A 5,190-nucleotide genomic window follows, 5' to 3' on the forward strand; every position below is an offset into this window, starting at 1 on the left:
ATGTTATTTCTTTTATGCTTGCATGTTAATCATTGTGAATGTTTAAGATCTGTTAAAGTTAACATACACTGCATCTACTAAGTTACAACATTTTTTGTATGTTTATCAAGTGATAGAAGTAAGTAGTTTTATTAGAAATCTAAGGGATCTATGGATTTGTTTTTGTGGTAATTTATTCACACCCCCCCCCCCCCCCCCCCCCCGCCCCTCTTAGTTACTCCATCTATATATCCAACAATTGGTATCAGATATTTTTGTGCTTGCGGGAAGGGTTTAAAGGACCTAAGCTAAAGATTAGGATGTCTTACAAGAGAGAAATTCCAAGGCTTAATAGGGATAACTTTTCAACATGGCAGGTTCTCATGAAATATAGGATTCCAATGGACTTCTTCATTTGGCTTCCATTGGAGATACATGATTGAAATACCTTGATGAAGAATACACAACTCCTTTTGGTACATTATTTGTTAATGAAATTTATAGAAGAAGACTCATAACACCATGATGATAGACATTGCATCTGCTCTAAGCTATGAAAATTTTGATGATATCAATTACTACAAAATTTCCTTTGAAATGTGGAACAAGCTGAACGATATCTATGAAGGTGATGACAATGTAAGGAGAGCCAAAGCAGAAAGTCTAAGAGGAAAATTTGATCATATGAGAATGAGAGAGGATGAAAACATTGCCAAATATGTTGAAAGGATCAAAGCAAGTGTCAGTGCAATCAAAGCTTCTAGAGGAGATATCAAGGAAGAAATAGTTGTAAGTAAAGTTCTTAGAATGTTGCTTCCCATTTATGCAATTAGAGTATCTGTAATTCAAGAAAGGAGATGTGAATCAAATCATAAGATAACTTTGGATGCCATAGTAGGAAGATTGACTACATTTGAGCTAGATAACTATGACAATTATGTTCCAACTTCCAAGAATATTGAATGTACATTTGAGCCTAAGCTTTTAGTTAAAGAAAAAGGCAAGAACATAAAGGACTCTCAATCAAAAAGTGAAGAAGAATTAGAAGAAAGTTCTGATGGTGATCTTGAAGTTGTTGGAGCTCTACTTGCAAGGAAATATTCTAAAGGCAGAGGAAAATACAAATGTAAAGTTCCCCTAATCAATTTTTCATGTGAAGAAATTGGTCATATTGCAGCCAAGTGCCCAAACAAGAAAATAAAGGATGATAAGAAAGATCACAAGTGCAATGGCAAGAAAGATTTCAAATCATTCAAGGACAAAGGTAAGAAAACATGTTTTATGGCTAAGGACTCTAAGGATTCTGATAATAGTGAAGATGAAATTGTTTACATTGTTGTGAGAGATGAATTTGATAATGATGAAGAAAATAAGATGGCACTTATCTCTCATGTGAGAAAAAATGATACATGGATCATAGACAGTGGTTGTTCACATCATATGACTCGTGACAAAACAAAGTTTGAGCACTTTGAAGATTATGATGGTGGCAGTATAAGGTTTGAAAATAATGAACCTTGTTTCATAAAAGGAAGAGGTCAAATCTCATTAACCAAAGAACTTATATGTGATAATGCCTATTGGGTTGAAGGACTAAAATATAATCTATTGAGTATAGCACAACTAATCAATATTGGATTCAAGGTGGGATCCATGCATGGGAAGGCAAGATGGCTAGATGACAAAGGAGGGCTGATTGGATCAGGCAAACAAACAAAAGGTAACTTGTTTTATCTTGATCTTGGTGAGTGCTCATGTTTTTTATTGCTCAAGTTGAAGAAAGTTGGTTATGGCATAGAAGGTTATGTCATATAAATTTTGATAGCGTAGTGAAAATAAGCAAATTTAGGAAAGTAAGAGGCATTCCTAGTTTGAAAATACTTGATGTTGGTCTATGCAAGAATTGTTAGATTGGTACGATGGGAAAGACTAGCTTTAAAAGTAAAAACTATTAGTCTAAAGATATTTTGGAAATTGTGCATACTAATTTGTGTGGACCTATTGGAATTGAGAGTTATACAAGAGAAAAGTTGTTCATTCTTTTTGTTGATGACTACTCTAGAATGATGATTGTTATGTATCTAAGAGAGAAGTTAGAAGCATTTGAGAAGTTCAAATGGTATTTGGTTAGAGTAGAAAATGAAATAGGAAAAGGACTGAAATGCTTGAGATTAGATAGACGTGGTGAATTTATCTCCAATGAATTCAATAACTTTTGCACTGAAAGAGGAATCAAAAGATAGGTATCTACTCTTGGAATTCCCGAGCTAAATGAAATAGCTAAAAAGAGGAACTGATATATAATCGATCATGCAAGGACTCTAATGATTGAAAGGAACATTGCTATCAAATAGTAGAAGGAAGCTATCAACACTATAGTTCATACCTTAAATCAAGTACAGTTGAAGAAGGAGTCATTCAAAATCCCCTATGAGTTATGGTATGGTTATAAAACTAATATAATTTACCTAAAAGTATTTGGAAGTAAATGTCACATTTTTAAAGAATCTACAAAAAAAAAAATTTGATGTGAAAGGTGATGAAGGTATATTTTTGGGATATTCTTGCAAGATTAAGGCATATAGATGTTTGAATTTGTCTTCTCACAAAATCATAGAAAGTGCACATGTAAAAGTTGATGACTTTGTAGAAAGGATTGAAAAAGAAAGCAAAAAGGAACTAGAAGATTATAGGATATTTGTTTTCATTGAACTTGATACATTGCCAGAAACATCTGTCAATCAGGAGACCTCTACTCCTAAATCTTCATCAGTCACTATATTTTAAGAAGTTCAAATCAAGTCACAAGGACTCAAATCACATTCTGAAGCTACCAATCCAATGCCTACTGAGTTTGAGCAGCCAAAATCTAAAGTTGAAGTTCAAGAGGATGACAATGCAATTCATTTAGGAGGCAAGGAACTTATATTGGCCAAGTATGTAAGGAGGCATCATGCACTAGATTAGATTATTGGAGACAAATTAGAGGGCACTATGACAAGAAGTAAGCTAAAAGATACTTATTTACTTGTTGATTTTGAACCTAGAAATGTCAAATATGCATTGGAAAATGAAAGGTGGATTAAGGCTATGAATGAAGAGATAGAGAAAATAGATAAGAACAAAACATGGACTCTTGTACCTAGGCCTAAAGAAAAAAATATGATTGAAACAAAATGGGTATTCAGGAATAAGTTGAATGAAGATGGTAAGGTATCAAGAAAGAAAGCTAGATTGGTATGTAAAGGCTGCTCTCAAGAAGAAGGAATAGATTATGGTGAAACTTTTTCTCTTGTTACAAGATTGGAAGGTGTCAGGACCCTACTTGCATATGCTACATATAAAGGATTTAAGGTATATCAAATGGATGTTAAATCAACATTTCTCAATGGTATTATTGATGAAGAGGTCTAAATTGAACAACCTAAAGGTTTTGTTGATCTAGCCAAAAAGGACATGGTCTCCAAATTACACAAAGCATTGTATGGTCTGAAACAAGCCCCTAGAGCATGGTATGAAAGATTGCATAACTACCTTATTTAGATTGGTTTCTAGAGAACAAATGATAATAGTAGCTTGCAAATCAAGAAAGAACTAGATAACAAGATTGTTTTGGAAAAAATATTTGTGGATGATACTTTGTTTATATAGAATGATGATCAGTGCAAAGAATTTTCAAAGCAAATGAACAAAGAATTTGAAATGTCTATGTTTGGTGAGATTAAGTTCTTTGTTGGTCTTAGATTTAGTAGAGCAAGAATGGTATCTACATCACTTAGTCTAAGTATATCAAGGAGATACTCAAGAAATTTGGTATGGAAGATTCAAAACCAGTTGGAACCCCCATGTGTACTAGACTAAAGCTTACTAAAGATGATGATTCAAAAGAGGTAGATCAGACCTTATACAAATTAGTATTGGAAAATTTCCATACGTGGTTCATAAAAGTCCTGATATTTTTCTTATAGTTGGTATAGTGGCAAGATTCTCGGAAAAACCCAGAGAAAATCATATGATGGCAATCAAAAGGATCTTGAGATACTTGAAAGGCACTGAAGATTATGGATTATCGTATAAACTTGGAGGTAATCTAGAATTAAAAGTGTTTACTAATGTTGATTGGGTAGGAAACATTGATGACAGAAAGAGTACAAGTGATGGAGAATTCTTTCTTGGAAAAAGGTTTGTATCTTGGACAAGTAAAAAGAAAAATTGCACATCCCAATCTACAAAAAAAAGTAGAGTATGTTGCAGTAGCAGTGAACTATTCTAATATTGTTTGGTTTAAATAGTTGTTGGAAGGCATGAAGGTTGAAATAAAAGAACCAATTGTTATGTTTTGTGATAATACAAGTGCAATTAACATATCAAAGAATCTAGTGATTCATTCCAAAACCAAGCACATTGCTATAAAGTACCACTTTGTCAGAGAATTGGTGCAGGATAAAGAAATTAGATTGGAATATGTCCATACAAAAGAATATATTGCAAACATATTCACCAAGGCATTACCTAAGGATGCATTCTTGTATCTAAGAGGTAAGTTAGGGGTCATTCCCCTATCTAAAGCCCACTAAAATAAATTTTTAGTGATGCATCAACAGGAACCAAGTTGAAGATCTATCAGTTGATGCAACATAGTCAATGGAACATTGCATATGAATCAGTACTCAAGGTACATTCACACTCATTTGGTATGTGTTGTCAAATAGGGCGAGTTTCTTGTCATATCTTTCTAAATTTTGAATTTGTTTGAGGAAGAGTTTGTTGTTTGGATTATTTCATATAGGGAGATTATTATATTAGAAAAGTTTGTGGCATAAAATCTTAGACAGAGAAATTTTCTGTTAGAGAAAGACTTTTTTTCAAATTTCATTGTGCTATGACATGTTGTGTTGCCATTAATGCCAAAGAGGGAGGTTGTTGGATACAATTTTCTAATTGTGTGTTGTCTTTGATGTTACACAAATGTCATACTAGTTGGTATTCAGTAACTCCTGAGCTTAGTTGGTTAGCAAAGAAAATTTTTGTGTCTACCGAGAATTCCTAAAAATTACTCTGCATAGACAGTGTCTATCGAGCTCACTCGGGCGTTGAAGGAAAATGTGGAAGAAAGTAGTGTTAATTGAGCTCACATGGTTAATGAAGAAAAGTTAGTGTTTACTAAGTTCACTCAGTCTCCAAAGGATTTTGTAAGAATCATAGTGTTAA

Source organism: Cupressus sempervirens, chromosome 8 (assembly GCF_028749045.1).
Source record: "Cupressus sempervirens isolate cs-2001-9-10 chromosome 8, ASM2874904v1, whole genome shotgun sequence".
Taxonomy (NCBI): Eukaryota; Viridiplantae; Streptophyta; class Pinopsida; order Cupressales; family Cupressaceae; genus Cupressus; species Cupressus sempervirens.